General features: G+C 37.4%; 1 long non-coding RNA gene across 3 annotated transcripts in view; it reads right to left on the bottom strand.

Annotated features, from left to right (window-relative positions):
• LOC130428438 (uncharacterized) overlaps nt 1-13,463 on the bottom strand; it is a 96,907-nt gene extending 83,444 nt beyond the window's left edge. For all 3 annotated transcript variants that reach the window (XR_008907471.1, XR_008907468.1, XR_008907480.1), the window contains exon 1: nt 13,267-13,463. This is a non-coding gene — a long non-coding RNA (uncharacterized LOC130428438). The remainder of the gene's footprint in view (nt 1-13,266) is intronic.
• Between the last annotated feature and the right edge of the window lie 4,769 nt (nt 13,464-18,232).

An 18,232-nucleotide genomic window follows, 5' to 3' on the forward strand; every position in this document is an offset into this window, starting at 1 on the left:
GGAGGAGGAAAATTTGTAAAGGCCCGGAATTATTATTATTACTGTCCGGCTTCAAGCCTTGCAATCCACAGAAAAAAATCAAAAACAGTAATTGCTACGGATACACACTCACACACAATAATTCTCAAACCTGGTCATTTTTCTCCAGAGGTTCTCTCTGGTGAGAGATGAATTCAGGATGGACTGCATGCTGACATGTTGCAACCTATAATGATGCCCATGCAGGAGCGAAAGTGTAAATTACTGATCTACTGGTATTGCCGTATCCAGCTGTTTTTCTTTCATTTTAGACCAGTATCCTCTGAAACACCAGGGTAATGTTTATTCACAGTAGGCACTATAGAGCTTTTATTAGAAAAAGGCAAATGGAACCTTGAAAATAGTGGCAAGTTGGACGGAGAGTACTCTTATTACTGTGAGCCCTGCACATACAAAGCTATTTTATCGAACACTGTATTCTCAACAGGATAAAAGCTAGGGCTGGGGGTAAACGATTATTTAACGATTAATCTAACGCTTATTTTTCTGTTGCTCGATTAGTAAAAACCATAATGTATCTCAAATAAATACCCCAAAAATCTTAATAATATACTTTATTAAACAACAGTTATGCACAGTAAAAAATATTCTTCTTTACACAAAATAAAATAAATACAATTATTTTACTGTTATACAAAATGAAAGACCAGCCTGTTAACTCTTTACAGTACCAGCATAACTCTCTTGTTCAAAAAAATAGAAAGTTGTAGTTCAACTACACAATCTAAAATTCCTGTTTTTGCGTATATTTTGGTTGCATTGCATCTCTTTCTCAGGACAGGACACCGAGGTTCTTTGCTTTTTCCTAGAAAACACGAAAGCAATGTGTAATAAGGTTCATTAAAAGGAAGGAAGGAGTCAGGAACCGGCAAACGTTTAAACATTTAATATAAATAATAAAAGCCGGCGGCCCCTCACGGCCGACCGCCGGCGAACAAAACATAAATACAAAACACAAGAACATAAATATAAACTTAACATATGTTCGGGCCCGGTCCTCTCTCCTCGACGGTCCGGTCGCTCGTTCCTTTTATATGCTTCCAATCTCCTACGTGATTCGAGCCCGGTGTGCGCACAGCTGGCGCTAATTCACAATTACTCAACGGACTCGAACCACGGTCTCGCCCCGCCTACTCTACTACACAATGCATATTAGAACAACAGCTATGACTGTGGGGTATTTTAAATCTACTCTTAATCTCATTGTAGTGCTATGCTATGATCAGTTTATTTGAATGCTAACGTGGCTATCTAGCAGCTGTGCAATTTGGTGGTGCTTGGCTAACCAATTAACCAACGTATCTTAGCTCTCTGTGCAGTTTGTTCGTGCTAGGTTAGTAGCTAACGTTAGCTAACTTCAGCTACTATACATAGCGGTGTTCTGCAGCCGTAAGCTAGCTTCCATTCAAGCCAACATTAGATGATAACTAACGTTAGCTAAACACAGCGGTCTAGGCGCCAGTAGCTACCTAGCACGAACAAACTGCACGAAAAAAAAAAAAAAAACTGCACGGAGAGCTAAGATAGTTGCTAGGACCACCGAAGTGCGTAGAGCTCCTGCTACACTACACAAACATGTAATTAATTTAGCCAACGTTAGTACTTACTTGTTATTGTCTCCTTCACGAGTGACAATGGGGTGCTTCCGTTAGAGATGCTCGAACATTGCTGTTGTGCTGGCGTGGTATGCCAACTCCATTTGGCAAAGAGCGCAAATAACGACACCTTTACGTTTGGGACTAATTTTGAAGTATTTAGATACCCATGTTTTGGTCTCCCACGTGTGTTTGGCGTGCTGCTGCGAAGCGTCGACGCAAAAATATTTCGTCGACGAAATTTTGACGTCGACGTCATCGACTCGTCGCTACACCCATAATAAAAGTTTACAATGGCATTGGCACTGTTTCACTAAATGGAGTGTGTGTAGTAGTAGATGTAGATGTCATTGATATTCTAACAATGCATTAAGCAAAGGAGCTGAAAATTGTTGGGCGAAAATATATAGCACATAATTAAATTTGATAAATGTATCTTAGATTACAGTAAATTCAGTGTATGAGAGAATAAATTGTTACCATGTTGTGATAATATAGATACTTTAATTCTCACAAGCTATTATCTTCATTTTCCAGTCCTAAGAGAAAAGGACGATGGTAAAGAACCAGGATTGAGATGAAATCCCTAAACAGACACAGAGCGTACGGACAGCTGCCTGATTTAATAACCATGTTTACCTAGACCCAGCTAATTGTTTAGATGCTCTGGGATTAGCCACCACATTTACCAGCAGTTTCAAAGACACTGCAGTCCCCAAAGATCTCTTAAAGATCTGCACACAGCACAAACAAATGAGAAAATACATTCTGGCCAATTACTAACACAAGTAAATATAAAATAGATAATTAACTGCATATACAAAAAAGGTGATTTTTCTCACAGCATTTATCTTTGAAAACCATGAATACTGAATCCATGCTTCAGTATTAAACTGTGTCTACATTACTATTCAGATAGCTATTACAGTATGTGACACCATTTTATATGGCCTATCTGGGGTAGGACTATCTGTTTGCCAACCAATCGAAACCTGTTTTGAATATCTTAACTTTTGAGATCCTATTTGGTGACAGTAATGACACAGAACATTGAAGGTCCAATACGCATTTTTTTTGAGGATCTATTGAGATAAATGCAATATAATATACATAACAATTGGTTACGGTTTGTAACCCCGGTTCTCTAAAACATCAAGTGTTGCTCGATATGATGAAAGAAAACTATGTGTTCAGAGGTGTATACAGACCTCAAATAATGAAGCGTTATGTTTTTATTTTATTCCATTAGAATGAGCCATTTCTATCAACTTACACCGTGGGTCACTTAACATGGAACTGTGGTTTCTACACTAGCCCTAAACGGAAAAACTCCTAAAATAAAAATAACGTAAATATAATGTAACGTAAATAAGTTACCTACTTCGGCAGAGAAGCGAAAACATGATGACATCTTAGCCACCATAAAGCATCGAAAGACCGGGACGAGTGGTGGAGTGAGCCATTGGTTTTGATTCGCAAGATTACCGCTAGATGCTAACAACAGTTGCTTCCAGCAGAACATGATCAATCATTTCGCAGTGTATGGAAGCCTCAGAACGACTTACACAAGCATTGTTTGAAAACCAACACCACACACAAGACAAAGACTGGACCTACTTTAGTCTAGTTGAACATTTTGGTGAAATGTTAAGTTGAAACTAAAATACCACAGAAGGGCAGAGACCTTGCAAGCGCATTTAAACATAAACACATCTTGTTCCATTGTTCTTATCTCCACTTCTGTGCTACCTGACTAAGCTGTTCCAATTAAACTCTGCTGAATGGTAAACACTTTTGACTACAAAGCACAGAACATCTTACAATGTCAATGTTCTCTCAACAGACTGAGAGAGAGGGTTGTAAGTATGAGAGCACTTTTTTAAATAAAAACCCTAATCCTTATCAAGAGGAACAAGCTCTGTTATTTAAACTAATATAAATTGTGCGCATACAATTCATTTGCATAGGTTAATTAAAACCTGTGTCCTGCTTTAAAATTCCATTGATTGCTGTGATAGGAATACTGATGAAGACACTATTCATTTAAATTCTGTTAATAGCGCATTGGGTCTTGCCTAGTAAATGTTTTCCCAAACAGACTAAACTGAAGATATTCTGAAGTGTTTTATATGCATCTTAATTACACCAACAAACGCAAAGGGAATGTTTTTGTATTGCAACCCCAAAACTTGTTTTTTATGCTCGACATTGTAATACCACAGATGTGGAAATGCATTTCCATGGAAAAGTAAGAAAAAGAAAATCAGGTAAAACAAAGGTGAATTGCACAGCATGGCAAGTGAAAGGATTGATGCCCCTACATAGGCCTAGGAATACCCCTGAAAGTCCTTGGGGAGAGAAACAAACATCAACCCATTGTTCATTTCTTTCAACATATCCTGTTTCAAATGAGCACAGTGCCTCAAAAAAGTGTTCTTGAAGTTACATATACATCACATCACGTATAGATGACAACAAAATGATACGGCAAACAATGCACAGCACACAATCACAATTAATATCTGAGTTTTGTGTGGAACAGAAAATAAGATATTTTGAAGACTGTTGATGATATTGGGACACAAAACTAATGCAAGTCAATACCGTTTTTGGATACCAACATTAAATGTATTCTTTTGTGTTGACAAGATGGTGAGTAAATAATGATAGAATTTTCCATTTTTGACAGAAACTGGTAATTAAATTAAAAATTGCATTTTTATACCACTCTCTTTGTTGTTGCTCTTGTTGTCAAATTAAGTGAGACTTAGCTGTGACGTGGCAATACCAAGGGGCAATCTGAATAACTCATCCATTTAGATCCATCCATCCATCCATTTTCTACCGCTTATCCGAACTACCTCGGGTCACGGGGAGCCTGCGCCTATCTCAGGAGTCATCGGGCATCAAGGCAGGATACACCCTGGATGGAGTGCCAACCCATCGCAGGGCACCATTTAGATCATATTAAGCTTTATTAAGAGCGTGGCCACTTGAGTGACAGGTGTCACATGCACATTTATTATGTAGCTTCAGGTAGTTTACCTCAAGAGTAAGCTGTAAACCGCTGTAACGTTTAAATGTCAACCGCCAATACGTTGAGCTTACCGGGCATTGTTTGTTTCAGCAACCAGGCACGTCAGCTTCACCAGGTCCTGCCTCTTTGCCCATTTTTGATCATCCGGGAGAGCAAGGGATGTCGTTATGACAAGATGGCAACGACCGGCTCCGCCTACATTAGGCTTCATTTTTACTCTTCGCAAACCTACGTCCACATTTGATACAGTCTATGGGCAAACTTCTCTTACATATGATGTCATGGTTCCGCCATCTTGTCTTGTCTATTCTTGGTCTTGGGGCAGAGCCAGGACATAGTCTAAGGATCTTTGTGGAGAGAGCGGTTGGGCCTTAGGGATCCTTTTACTCTCTCACTCTCAGTCTCGTCTGTGTTTCCCGCCCTTTTCGTCTCGTTAGCTTTCCCATCAGTGTTTCATCCCCTACACCTGGTCCTTGTCAATTATCCTGTGTTTGTTCCCCTTTAAATAACCCTCGTGTCTATTTTCCTGTGCTCGTTCATTGTATGTTGTACCTTGTACCCTGTAGCATGTACTTTGCACTCTGTTGTACATACCTTTTGCGTGTGAGTTTGTTTGCCTTGTCTTGCCTTGCCTGTCACCCTAGCCTTTGTTTCATCTCCAAGTAAGTCAGTGTAGTTTATGTCAAGTGTGTTGTTTTCTTCGTTTAGTTAGTCAGTGTCCTAGTTTTCATTGATTGTTTATCTTGTCTTGTTTTCCCATTGTGGGTCTTTGTTTTGTTTTAATAAATCTTGTTTAAACCCCTTCACCATCGTCTGCCTGCAATTGGGTTCTCCTGCCTTGATAACCAGGTCAATTCATGACATATGATGTTTGTGCTAACTTCAGAAGAACTGTGGTTAAAGTCAGGTTTGTTATGTTCCTGTTGATGATAGTTACTGGCATGATAATTACTTGTTTTCAGGAATAGGGTGAGTACAAAGTTATGATAATTTTTACAGTCAGTTTCTTATAAGTCCTATTGACGCAGCACATAACATAGTGCAATGTTTCAAAATCCAGAGAAATTCATCTTCCAAAATAAAATGAGTTAAGTCTTTTCAAAGACCGTTCTAGATTTACAGTTTTTTATGAGTGGCTTTAGCAATTCTCTGACTGATGAGAGGATTGCTTTTACAAAAATGCCGTCAGTCTGGCAACCACAGTACTTTTCTCTCAATCTTCAAAGAAAAATGAAAAATCCTTTGTGTACCAACAATGCTTAAATGTAAGAGAAAATCTAGTGAGATCTCAAAAGTGCAGGTGTCATTTATATTATCATGTCACTCAAAAGTCAAAACTTTCATTTTATAACATGTAAAAATTAGTGGTGGGCATAGATTTTTTTTTTTAATCTAGATTAATCTTGACTCATTTGAATTCTGCCGAAGGCATTCAGAATATGTGTGCTACCCAAATAAAGAATAAAAGTCTTTGAGAACGGGTGTCTCAAGCCAGGTGGCGCATTAGACCAGGGGCTCATCTCCTGTTTCCAAAATGCATCACAATCTGCTTGAGAAAGCTGATCTACTATGATAATTGGTGATGAAAATAAATTATGTTCAATAAGATGTACTTGTGTTTACTTCCGCATTAGTTAAGGGATGCTTTGCGTTTAGGTGGTACTTGAGACTGGAAGAGCTCCTACAGTACATTTACATTTAGTCATTTAGCAGACGCTTTTATCCAAAGCAACTTACAAAGAGTTAGGGAGCAACAAGCGATATGTCATACAGGAGCCATAATACATTAGGTGCCAATACAAATTTACTGGTTTCAACTCAAGCTAGACCACTACCTGTTGAGAGAAAGTTTTTTTTTAAAACCAATTCCGCATTGCACAAGATGCAAACAACCTTAGTCATGTCGATGTTTCCATTGGGAAGCTTCTAAAAAATAATTTTTCCCTGAAGCAACCCGGCAGCTTCAAAGCTGCATCCATGTTAGCACGTCAGGTTTGATGTGGTAATTTTACAGTAACGTTATGTTGCGTTCAGACCAAACGCGAATGGCGCATCAAGCGCGAGTGATTTACATGTTAAGTCAATGCAAAGATGCGATAGACCTACTTGCGGCGCGAATGAAGCCCTGGTCATGAGATGATGAGGCGGCGCGAATCACGCGAATTGCGCGAATCACGCGAGTTGAAAAATCTCGTTGTCGCCCGGTACAGTGCAATTCAGCTAGGTATACATCCGCGCTAAAATATCAGATGAAAGTCATCATAGTTTGCGTTGTATAGACCCAGCTCCCAACCCAACTTTGAGAATAGATTAACGGCGACAATTTTTTTAACGCGCGATAAGAGTCTCACGTTAACGCAGCACGTTAACGCCGTTAACGGCCCACCACTAGTAAAAATACATTAAGGAAATTAAAGGCTTGCGTATGCCTAATGATAAAATATAACTAGCTTGCTATAAATATATGTAATTGCTGAGGTGGTTTATATGCAAAATACCATAGAAGCCTGCATCATCAAGTTTCATTTTCAATGTTTGACTCATTATCACAGGCAGAAACAAGTTCAAACATTTTCCTAAATAACGGTAAGAGCACTTTCCCGAAACCCATGATTATATATACCTGTCCTACTTTCCCTCTTCTTAAAATAAATCAGATGTTTAAATTTAAGGCAGATGTCAGGACAGCACTGAACAGAAACCTAAAATGTGAAATTGAGCTTGTGCTCAGTTGTGCTGTGAGAAAGAGAAGAAATACACCTGTCACATCGGCTAAAATTTATCGATAAGGGTCTAGCAGATAGTTCCCTCTCTCTTCTCTCTCGAATCACAAAAATGATTTGAACTTTGTGACAGAGCCTAAGGCAGAGGAGGCTCAGCTGGAGTCTTTTCCCTGTTCTATCCAGTGTTCTATCGGTTAAATAGCAATCCTTCAGCCGGCCCTATCTAAAGCTGTTTGTCTGCCCCAGGGCCTCTGCAGCACAACAGCCTGCAGTAATGGAGGTGATCACACACTGCCACTTAAAGCAAGACATGCAACAGGTTCAAGTCACTATATCTTTGATACACTGCCTGTCTGAGTGGCCATTATCATACAGCATTGTCTTTAATTACAAATCTGCTCAAGTTCAGAAAGATAATCTGCATGTGGATGGATGCTGTCTGATCATAGATGAGTAATACAGATGAGGCTTTGATGTTTTGAAAAATGAACATTGACCCAAGATCCCTTTGTGCCTTTCCGTTGTGTTTGAGCTGAACAGAACTGGGCAGTCGAGGACACAAAATTTTCCTGAAAAGACATTCAGTGCAGCAATAATGTTGCAGCAATTTTTGAAGGTTACTAAAATTGAAAATTTCTTTGTGGTTATAGCTCAAAAGGTAAATTCATTTCAACAATCCGTGATATAAGAAAATGTTTCAGAAAAATGATATAAATCATCATCATCATGATGGGTTGCAGGGATCTGCAGTAATGAGCTATGATTTGGTTTTATCCAAGATACTAAAACCCCTCAACAGTGATCCACAGGTGGGACACAACAAATTTTTTTCTATTAACTGCTAACATCCTATGCCAAATATAAAAGAACCCTGACAACCTTTATATCGTTAGAAAGCTCCAAGTCTATATTTAAAAAAAAAAAAAAATCAGATTTGCGATAGGACAAACTTTGTAAAAGTGTTCATTAAAATGTCACCTGAAAGTGTTATTACAAAGAAAAAACACTAATATTATCTTCTAAAACTAAGTAAAAAAATCTTGACAGGATTTTTCCTGCATAGAGAAATTGGAGGCGCCTCTGTCAAATGTTGTGCCGCCTCAGACTCTCGCCAAAATTATGTAGAGGGTCTTCACAAGAAATGCTGTGTGCATTTAACAGACTGTCATTTGTAACTGCAGTTGCTGCATTACAACACAGTGGAGGCGCTGTTTCGTTATCAGCACACTGTGGCGCTAAAAAGAGTTGCAGAACAAGAGCTAAGTGTGTTTAACGGCTGTTTGTTTCAATAGGGGCTGGCTGCAGCCGATGGGGCTTAAAAGCGGAAATAAGTCTCCTCCACTCGAAGCCCAAGCGGATATACTTCACCTAATTCAGACCTCAACCTGGAAGTAATTTATGAAACGGCACTGTTTTAATGTCAATAAATACTTGTAATGTGTTAATGATACAAAATTATTGTTTAACTGTCATTAAATAAACTTAATGTTTATTAATCCAGACATTGCTTCCAGGTTTGTATATAGAAATTAAACATTATAATAGTTAGCAGTGAACAATAAATGAAACATCAAATACATTTATTTTTTATAAAAATTAATTTATGAATTTTGTATTTAAAGCAAAATAACATACAAATCACCCATAGTAAAATGTTGAATAATTTCCACAAATTAAGTTTTAATTGTTTTGAGACAAAAAACACAAACTATATTTACAAAACATATCAACTGCAACTATAACAATAAATAATACCGATCAACAAACGTTCTTCTCCTGTTTAATCGCTTATTTAGTAAGACTGGTTAATTCAGTTGCCTATTGTTGGCTGAAACTAGTTGAAAATGATAAAAAAGCTTTATTTGATGTTTGGCTGAATAAAAGTAATGTTTTATAAAACTTAATAAATAATCTTCATCTAATTTTATAAGAAATTTTAAAATGTCAAAGTCACTTTGATTAAGCCACTTAAAGGTACGGTAGGCCTTTGAGCCAGGAAGAGCCCTCGTTATTTTGTTATTTTGTTTTGTTTAATATTTTGACCTTGACCTTTAGGTGGACCAATTTGTTATGAATAGAAGTGTAGCATATTCAAAATACTAATATCCTATTCAAAACCTAAACAAATCTTAACAAACTATTATATTGTTGGAATGGTCAAAGCCTTTTTTTAATAGGACAAATGCAGTGAAAGTAATTTTGATTTATTTTTAATATTGACCTTGACCTTCAGGTTATAAATGTGTATTACATATTCAAAACTCTAATAGAGTAAAAATAAGAAAAATCTTGACAACCTATATAAGTTCTAGTTTTCAAATTCTTTTTCCAATTTGCAATGTGACATTCATTGTAAAAGTGTTCATTTAAACGTCACCTGTACCACAGATGGGACCATTTGTTATGAATGTGAAAGTTACATAGGCCTATTCATAACTTTAATTTTTAAACATAAAACTGAAAAGAAATCTTGACAATCTATATCGTTGGAAAGCTATTAGGCTCTGGTTTTCAAATTCTTTTTCAGATTTCTTATAGAACAAACATAGTGAAAGTGTTCATTTAAATGTTTACCTAGTTTTGCACCGAAAATTTGGCTGCCTAATTTTTTGGGCCAAAAATGCCATTATCGGTTTCGTCTGGAAAAAGAAATAGGCTGAAATAAAAGCCGAAATACCCAGCGCCAGCGCCGCTGCCTTCACGCGTATTGATTATTTGATTGTGTTGCAAAGACCAAGGAAAAATTATACATTCATTTTTGTGATATAAGTGTGTGAAATTAAAACAATTAAATAAAAACTATTTCAAAAGTTTTTAAAGTAGTTTTTGGTATCAGCTTTTGACCAAGTGCATTCTAAATTTTCAGTATCTGTTTCGGCCCATTGATGGTATTGTGGTTAACGTATCACAGAACCCTCATTTTTCAATATGTGATCCACTCACAGAAATAAAGTTTTGATATATTCAAGGTAGAACATTTACAAAATATCTTCATCTTTACTTAAAATCCTAATGATTCTGGGCATAAAAGAAAAATTGATCATTTTGACCCAGACAATGTATTTATGTAATTTACAAAAAATGATTAGGCGTCTAGACCAGTGGTCGGTAACCCGTGGCTCTCGAGCCGCATGTGGCTTTTCTGCCCCTCTGCTGCGGCTCCCTGCAGTCTTTTAAGCCCTGTTTATGCCTTGCATTAAGATGCGTTTTGGTCGATCGGATCACAAGTGGACGAAAGAGGCACATACCGTTTACACCTGCTGCTGTAATCCGTCTATTTTGTCCACTTTTGACCACTTCTGTTCCGATTTCTTCAAAAAATATCTGAAAAAGCATACAGCCGTTACACCCTGGCTGGGTAAATGCATTTTCTTTTTCAGATATTTTATTCAAATAAGTGAATGCAATGTGCATATGAGCGCGGCCAGAAATGACAGAAAAAAAAAAACATACAAAGAGCAGCGGTTTTATTTCTGCTTTGACCGATGTGAGACAGCACCGAACACTGTATTGGTGTGTTAGAAATGGAATGGTGAGAAAACATTCTGATTGGTATGTTTTTCATCTTTAAACCAAACTTTAAGGTCTTTAACTATATAGTTTAAGTCCTGTCTGGCTAGCACGCTTTTCATAATGTTTATGCAACACCGCAACGCTACTCTCCTATTGCCAGGCAACACTCCCAATTCTTGCCGGGACAAAACGTTGCAAATTGCTTACATCCAGGGGCGTAGCCATCATTTCAAAAGTGGTGGGGGGACAGAATGTCTAGTGTTATACCTGTATGCCAGTTATACCTCTATCAGTTCTTCTCACCTGTGAAATTTGTTTTTCTTGTGTGTCATCCTGATTCTGCCTTAACAAATCTAGGCTGTCTGTTTCATGTTCATTAATGACAACATATAAAAACGTAAAATTAGTGCAATAATGACATTTATATTTATTCATTTGGAAGACGCTCTTATCCAAAGCGACTAAGATTGCATTATCCTACACATTTTACATGGGTATCTGCAATCCCCTGGGATTAAACCTTTGTTAACGCAATGCTCATACCACTGAGCTGCAGGAAAGCTGACAGAGCATCCTAAATTAAGATCGTCAATATTTGCAACTTGATTGAAATACATTATGTAAAATTGCAGAATTGAGTTAAACATGTCGCAATGCTGCAAACGCTGCAAAATCTCAGTTCAACATATTATTTTTTCTTATTTGAAGGGTTATGATAACATTCATAGATGTTGACGTTACAAAAGAGTTACAAAGAGAATACACTGAAAATAAGTGCATGTTTGTCCAGTCAGCTTTTTTTTCTCCATATAATGAACAACAAAACTTGCTAATATTCAACAAGAGCAATAGGCAGAGTCACTCAACATTGTGCAACACTATTCGTACACCACATGCCAATTTACGCTGCTCGACTTTTTCTTAAAAAAGGAGTGAAGAGTTTTTGCTGCTTTGAACTCATCTCGACCTCTATGAATGATGGATACAGCGCGGGACCGCGGGTGCGACCTGGGCGTGTAGTGACGTGAGAAACTGAGTGACTGATTGTCATAGAAACGTAAACATCATATATAAACTGTCTTGTCTTTATGAATTTTAAATCATTCTGCGTTTATATACATCGCTCCATTGAAACCTCAACATGTCGAGAACATTTGTCCAATTCATTTGTCCAATTCATTTGTCCAATGAAAAAGTGCTTTACTTTAAAATTTAAAATTTACTTTTATAAAAAGTGGGGGGAACACGTCCCCCGCGCCCACCTCCCCCTCGTAATCTACACCCCTGTAACTACTACCCTACATGAATAACAACCTGTGTTATAGTAATTTAAAGGTTACATATATATTTTGCGGCTCCTAACAATTTTTATTTGGTGGGAGAGGGTCCAAAATGTCTCTTTTGGTCGCAAAGGTTGACAACCCCTGATCTAGGCCAAGGCGTTTCAGAGTTACACTTATTTAAAGGTTGAAATCACCTTTAAATACCATCCCCCCAAAAAGGGGACCGACAGCTAAGGCTTAAATCAAATCAAATTGTACATTTAGCTTATACCTGAATCATTTTTATATCATTAGCATAGAAAGTACAATAACACCATACAGAATAGCAAGGTCATGGCTATCAGCAAAAACTAGCCTTTATACTACTAGGCATTACATCCAGGTATCGCTCATTTGTAAGAAAGACTTAGAAGTTCAAGATGAAACCAGGCAATAACAATCTGCATCTCATCAGCCATCCCTTGGGACTATGGCTAATGTACCGAAGCAGCTCAAGTTCACAAAAAACAAAGAGCATGTACATAGGCCACCTGCTGCTCCATTACAATAGATGCTGTGGCTTTAGCAGGTCATCAAAACAACACGCTGTAGGCCACTGCAACATGACTCTCAGTTTTCCATAAAGAACTTCATTAATAATGCAAGATCACTCAACAACACAAACTTTTATTACAGAAACAAATATCTTTCACTACTGCTGATGAGGCTGGTGTCTCCACAACTTAATTTGGGACAAATATGGTACTGCACTAAGAAAATGTGTAAATGACAGCTTTTCAAGGTACTGTAGCCTATTAACTATGCATACAATATTTGGATCAGGCAACAATTAGAAAATAAATGTAAGTAACGCCAAGAAAACGATATATGACGAAATGAAAACCTTTTTAAAGGTTATATATGGGTAGAAATCACAACAGTGTGAAATTCCCACGATAAAAACTAACGTTTGTGTATCTGTAATGACTGAAAACTGTACTCATTTGAAAAAGTTTGCGAAAAGGTATTTGATGTTACACGTGAAAGCAAAATGTGTTTGAGAAAATCTTTTTGTGTGTGCGCGTGCGTGAGCGTACCTGAGATGCAGGTTTCCTTCCTTGTTTCCTTGTGGCTGCCTGGCTGGTCAACTTACTTTTCTTTTTTTACAGCGGTGGACAGGTTTTAGCGCACTGGCAAGTCTCCATTTTTTTTCATCATTCAACGCCACAACACAACTAAATCTCTCGCTCCTATTGATAAAAATAAGATAAACTTCGCGATTATAAACAACGCCACAAGCGCGCAATGGCGTCTAGTTAAAGTCACGTGACTGCCTCTGAAACGTCGGCACCATCTTTTGAAGTTTTTATTAACAGTAAGCTGATTCAATTGTGATTAACATAAATATGAAGTAAATGAATAACATCTACAAATATTTGTAATAAAAAAAAATTACCTTCTCACTGTTTGAAAATAATGTTGCAAATAAAATAAAACGTATTGTTTTCTCAATAATAGGCATCTGTTTTTGAAAATTAGAGCCCATATAAAACTAATATTTGATTGTTATGATCATTTAGATATTGTTTTATACATTTTGTCGACCTCTGCACAAATGGTGTTTTGAATTTTCTTAAATAAATGGCACAAGTGGCACATGCTGATGCTATAGTGCCACACACTTTTCAGTTCATTTAGTTGAAAGCAGTAAAATACAGCACGCATCAGTATTACCAGTAGAGTGGTTCTAAATAAGCAATTGTTACTTATAATTTGCACCTCATATCGCAACATTTATTGTTTCCTACCTTGTCACATCCAGGGAAAGTACAGGCACTATTAGGGGTTTCCACGCGAATTAAGTTATTTGTGTGAGTAAATTACATACAAAGTCAATGCAACGAAATAGACCCAAACTCGCAGCAGGCGATGTGAATGACGTGAAACGGGCTGCGAACGTGCGTAAATCGCGTTTTCCGTGAAAGTTGAACAAATTCAACTTGCCTTGCGCGAAAAAAACGAACTATTCCCGCGAGTAATAATTAAGAGCATGGAACGCGATTCATTACGTTTGGTCTGAACACGACATAATGTAAGCTGTAGTCTTGGGGTGAGATTGTTGCACATATCACACTAGGTGACATAATTAATAACGCGTTAAGATGATGAATTATAATTAAAATCTTATAACGATAAATTGATTTAAATCAGAATTTATGACTGTATGTGCAAATGAAGAGTTTATTTCCAAAAAGAGATTATATTTTTTAAATGTTCTTCTTTTTTATTTCGCCTTCTAATTAATATCAATGAAACTGCAGTTTGTTTGTTTTGATTTAAGCCATAATAACTAAAAAAATCATCATTTGATCATTTGATCATTTGATTATTCCATTAAATACAACAAACGTAAAAAGAAAAAAAAACGATCAATGTTTCGTTTTTCCGTTTATATAACACAATATAACACAATTATAAATATATGAAGAGTTTGTTTCCAAAACGAGATTTTTCAAAAATCATGTATTTATTATATTAGTTAGCTTTATTCTTTGAGTTATTACAGCTAAAATCAAAACAAACCAACTGCAGTTTGGTTGATATTAATTGGAATGTACAATTAAAAAACAAGATTTTTGAAAATGTGTGTATATATATATATATATATATATATATATATATATATATATATATATAGAAGTGAGTACACCCCTCACGTTTTTGTAAATATTTTATTATATCTTTTCATGTGATAACACTGAAGAAATGAAACTTTGCTGCAATATAAAGTAGTGAGTGTACAGCTTGTATAACAGTGTAAATTTGCTGTCCCCTCAAAATAACTCAACACACAGCCATTAATGTCTGAAAGGCTGGCAACAAAAGTGAGAAAACCCCTAAGTGAAAATATCCAAATTGGGCCCAATTAGCCACTTTCACAATCACAAGTCATGTGATTTGTTAGTGTCACAGGGTCTCAGGTGTGAATGGGGAGCAGGTGTGTTTAATTTGGTGTTATCGCTCTCACTCTCTCCTAGGCCATCTTTATGTAGAGCAACCATTCTTTTTTTAAGATCCTTAGAGAGTTCTTTGCCATGAGGTGCCAAGTTGAACTTCCAGTGATTCCCAAGACAATGAGCTGCAGCACGGTATACAAGACCATACAGCGGTTTAACAGGAAAGGTACCATTCAAAACCAAAGAAGGTCAACCAAAGACGTTGGTTGCAGTCTGGAGCCCTGATATAATTGTTTTTAATGTTTTGGCAGATGGCCATCTAGCAAACTGATATAACCCCGCCCCCCGGTGTCATCGTGCATCACAATGTTTCACTGTAGGCATCCTCCGATGCCAATTTCTGTGGCTGCAACCAGGTGAGGAGTACAAAGACAAGTGTGTCTTGCCTACAGTCAAGCATGGTGGTGAGAGCATCATGGTCTAGGGCTGCATGAGTGCAGCTGGCACTTGGGAGCTAAAGTTCATTGATGGAACCATGAATGCCAACATGTACTGTGACATACTGAAGCAAAGCATGACCCCTTCCCTTCGGAGATTGGGCCGCAGGGCATCTGTGGGGCATCCTCGAACGGAAGGTGGAGGAGCACAAGGTCTCTGAAATCCACTAGTTCTTTGATGTCATTGGAGGAGTGGAAGAGGTGGCAACCTGTTAAGCTCTAGTGAACTCTGGTGAGCCCATGAGGGTTAAGGGAGTCCTGGAAAATAATGGTGGGCACACAAAATATTGACACTTTGGGCCCAATTTGGACATCTTCACTTAGGGGTGTACTCACTTTTGTTGCCAGTGGTTTAGACATTAATGCCTAAGTGGTGAGTTTTTTTAAGGGAATAGCAAATGTACACTGTCATACACACTGTACACTTACTACTTTACATTGTAGCAAAGTTTAATTTCTTCAGTGTTGTCAGATGAAAAAATATAATACAATATTTACAAAAAGGTGAGGGGTGTACTCACTTCTGTGAGATACTGTATTTATTGTATATATATATATATATATATATATATATATATATATATTTATATACAGTTGAAAGAAAAAGTATTTGAACCCTTTGGGCTTACTTGGATTTCTTCATAAATTGGTCATAAAATGTGTTATGATCTTCATCTAAGTCACAACAATAGAGAAACACAGTCTGCTTAAACTAATACCGCACAAACATTATACGTTTTCATGTTTTTATTGAACACAACATGTAAACATTCATAGTGCAGGGTGGAAAAAGTATGAGAAACCCTAGGCTAATGACTTCTCCAAGAGCTTATTGGAGCCAGGAGTCAGCCAACCTGGGGTCCAATCAATGTGATGAGATTGGATGTGTTGATTAAAGCTGGCCTGTCCAATAAAAAACACACACCATTTTTGAGTTTGCTGTTCTGAAGAAGCGTTGTCTGATGTGAACCATGCCTCGCACAAAAGAGCTCTCAGAAGACCTACGATCAAGAATTGTTGACTTACATAAAGCTGGAAAGGACTACAAAAGTATATCTAAAAGCCTTGATGTCCATGTGTCCATGGTAAGACAGATTGTCTACAAATGGAGAAAGTTCAGCACTGTTGCTACACTCCCTAGGCGTGGTCGTCCTGTAAAGATGACTGCAAGAGCACAGCGCAGAATGCTCAATGAGGTGAAGAAGAATCCTAGAGTGTCAGCTAAACACTTACAGAAATCTCTGGCACATGCTAACATTTTTGTTGACAAATCTACAATAAGGAAAACATTAAACAAGAATGGACTTCATGGGAGGACACCACGGAGGAAGCCACTGCTGTCCAAAAAAAACATTGCAGCACGTTTGAAGTTTGCAAAAGAGCACCTGGATGTTCCACAGCACTACTGGCAAAACATTCTGTGGACAGATGAAACCAAAATTGAGTTTTTTGGAAAGAACACACAACGCTATGTGTGGAGAACAAAAGGCACAGCACACCAACATCAAAACCTCATCCCAACTGTGAAATATGGTGGAAGGGGCATCATGGTTTGGGGCTGCTTTGCTGCCTCAGGCCCTGGATGGATTACTGTCATCGATGGAAAAATGAATTCCAAAGTTTATCAAGACATTTTGCATGAAAACTTAAGACCATCTGTCCGCCAACTGAAGCTTTACAGAGGATGGACGATGCAACAGGACAACGACCCAAAGCATAGAAGTAAATCAACAACAGAATGGCTTCAACAGAAGAAAATACGCCTTCTGGAGTGGCCCAGTCAGAGTCCTGACCTCAACCCGATTGAGATGCTGTGGCATGACCTCAAGAGAGCGATTCACACCAGACATCCCAAGAATATTGCTGAACTGAAACACTTTTGTAAAGAGGAATGGTCCAAAACTTCTCCTGACCGTTGTGCAGGTCTGATCTGCAACTATAGGAAACGTTTGGTTGAGGTTATTGCTGCCAAAGGAGGGTCAACCAGTCATTAAACCCAAAGGTTCACATACTTTTTCCACCCTGCACTATGAATGTTTACATGTTGTGTTCAATAAAAACATGAAAACGTATAATGTTTGTGCGGTATTAGTTTAAGCAGACTGTGTTTCTCTATTGTTGTGACTTAGATGAAGATCAGAACAGAATTTATGACCAATTTAAGAAGAAATCCAAGTAAGCCCAAAGGGTTCATTTACTTTTTCTTTCAACTGTATATAGGGCTATATATCGCTATGTTGCAAAAGGAAATTATAATCTGTTTTTCATGAAACATCAAAATACATACAAAATATATATTTTGAAAATCAATCAAATATTGTCAATGACTACATTTGCCCATAAAAGTAAGCCTACTGAATTATATTTTCAGCCATACTTAAAGACCAACGACAGGAAGTTGTCACGGTCAAACCTCCAAACACCTGGTATCTCTGAAGATTATAATTTTAAAATCCAACAGAAATATGGGCTTAGAAAAAAAAATATTTTGAATATGACTCTGGAGCTGACTGTAACCATCATCACAATTTTTGCCTCAGGCACATATTTTGATTTGGCTACGTTAAAATAATAAGACAATGACAGAAAGAAGAAATGAAAAAAAGGAA

Source organism: Triplophysa dalaica, chromosome 1, assembly GCF_015846415.1.
Source record: "Triplophysa dalaica isolate WHDGS20190420 chromosome 1, ASM1584641v1, whole genome shotgun sequence".
NCBI classification, from domain to species: domain Eukaryota; kingdom Metazoa; phylum Chordata; class Actinopteri; order Cypriniformes; family Nemacheilidae; genus Triplophysa; species Triplophysa dalaica.